Raw genomic sequence first — 2,500 nt, 5'->3', positions numbered from 1 at the left:
ACACACACACACGCACACGCGCACCACAAAACAACCCAGTGCGCACACGTCTACATGTGAATGGCTGGACTCTGCCTTTCATAATATGCCTTAGAAAACACACACACAACTGCTACACACACACACACACGCACACACACACACACACACACACAGATATTTTGCCCACAGCCTCCAATAACACGGGTCCATATATCGTGACCTTTGGGCAAAAATGCAGACAACCTACTCTGCCTCCTAATACGTGACTGTGGGAGATATGAAGGCTAACGCACAAACTAGATCATATGTTTTTTTTCTTATGAATTTAATAGTACACAAAACTCTGAGGACGAGCGCTGCACTGGCTACTCCTGACCACCGAGGGTCTCTGTCCGACCAGCGAGACACAGACGACACTACAAGTATATATATATGTATATATATATATATTTAACTGTCTGGGGCTTTAATTTGAAACAGGTTTTTGTCAGGCGCAGGCCCTCATCCTCCCCCATGTATTGTATGTTTTATCATGTAGCATGTTTTATTTTATCTTATTTTATTCTATAATATTCTATTTTATTTTATTAATTAATTAATTTTATTTTTCTAATTCTTTGTATATATGTTGACTGCTACATTAATAACACCCCCAAAAAATCCTCCTATGTAACCTGTTATCTACCTGGCAATAAATCTGATTCTGATTCTGATTCTGATTCTGATCATACGATACAGTAAGATTCCTTTCTGTTCACTGATCTGCTCTGTGGAAACGTCGTCCGTGGTTCACCTGAAGGACTGATCAACTCAGTGCTCCGCAGGTTCATTCCTTTATTTTCTCTATCAGAAAAAAAAACAGAAGGGTTTCCTTTGCGATATTATTCCCAGCTCTGCTTCCGTTTAGAACTTTTCTTTTTTTTTTTTCGCCGCCGCCGCCGCTGGCTGCCGTGAAAGAAGCGCATCACTTTCCTTTACAGACTTTTTCACATCAAAAAGCCTTTCAGCCGCTCACGGGGGAATTAGCGCTAATAGGTTTTCAAAGTGAAGACATTTGCATGGAGCGCTGTTTACCGTGTGAGCTATTAGCACACAAATAATTCCACACCCTCGGTGTTTTTTCAGTGACTGGCCTCGATTCGCGGCGGCCACGTGCTGTGGGAGGAAACCGTTGTTTTTCCTGCTTCGACGCGATGATGCCTCCGTGAACACACGGGCCCTCCTGTGTGTTGTGGAAAGGTAGGTTTGTACTTTACTTGAGTATTGGGGGTTTTTTTTGGAAACGCTTCAGTTTGACTCCACTGCATTTCAGAGGAGAGGAGGAGGCGAGCGAGGACGGGAAATACTTTTGCACTTTCGACGTTGGGTGCACGTTGCCCCGATGTTAAACACCGTCTATTTTTGATTTTGTGAATTCATACAATTTTTAGTGTGAATTTGCTCTTCAGCAGAGTTTCTGTGGAACGTTATAAAGCTGCAAGTGTTTTATTTATTGAATCTGCAATTCCATTGTCTGAAACAATAATTAAAAATTATTAAAGAGAGAAAGTGTTGGTCCTTTTGGTCAATTTAATTGTGTTACTATAGGACTTGCAGTATATTCAACAAGCCTTTCATTCTTCAGGTTCTATAAGCAAATCATGCATTTAGTGGCTTGTTTCAGACTCATTCGGTTCTTTAAACTAGCTTTGAATACTTAAGTATTTTTGAAAGCAAGTACTCAAGTAATAATTTGACTGCAACTTTCCCCTTTATCGGAGTAACATTTGACCAGGGAGTATCTGTACTTGTACTGAAGCTATGGAGCTGTGTATTTTGTCCACCACTGCTTATCACTCAGCAGCAGTGTTGGACCAGAGTAATGGTAACGTGTCTGAATGGGAGAAGATCCCTGCAGCCAGGCTGCAACAGTGGAGTCTGTTAAAGCAGCAGATTAATGATGGAATGACATGTTAAAAAAAAAAAAAAAAAATCACACGTGGTTCTTTGTCCACATCCTTCCGTCAGGGTGATTGTGGTGTCACTGCATGCGCAGCATGTCGAGCAGCAATTGGTTACACTATTTACTGTTGAGAAAGAGAGAATAGCGTATTGCCGCTCAACAATGGCCATAATGATTATTCCGAACACTGCATCACATTATGCAAATGCATCAGGTAATTCGATGATGAACACGGGCTGATTGAGAATCGAGGTGCCTCGTGGAACCAAATTGATTAGCTCGCTCATAAAGAGCTGCTGTGGAGTTTTTCAATTCGTAACCTGCAGTGGAGCCCCATGTGGCTTAGCATTGCTAAAGCCATTAGTCACGCACACGAACACACACACACACACACACACGCACACACACACACACGAACACACACACACACACGCACGCACACACACACACACACACACACACACACACACACAGACGCAAACACACACACACACACACAGGAACACACACACACACACACACACGCACACACACAGACGCACACACACACACACACACACATGCACGCACACGCAC

At 42.6% G+C, this 2,500-nt stretch overlaps 1 protein-coding gene across 1 annotated transcript in view; it reads right to left on the bottom strand.

Annotated features, from left to right (window-relative positions):
- Window positions 1-2,500, bottom strand: part of LOC118309866 (receptor-type tyrosine-protein phosphatase gamma-like) — a 330,931-nt gene that overhangs the window by 44,702 nt on the left and 283,729 nt on the right. The gene's annotated exons all lie outside the window — the stretch shown is intronic.

This window comes from Scophthalmus maximus, chromosome 6 (assembly GCF_022379125.1).
Source record: "Scophthalmus maximus strain ysfricsl-2021 chromosome 6, ASM2237912v1, whole genome shotgun sequence".
NCBI classification, from domain to species: Eukaryota; Metazoa; Chordata; class Actinopteri; order Pleuronectiformes; family Scophthalmidae; genus Scophthalmus; species Scophthalmus maximus.
The sequence above is the reverse complement of the archived record's forward strand: the minus strand, read 5'-3'. Positions and strand labels throughout refer to the sequence as shown.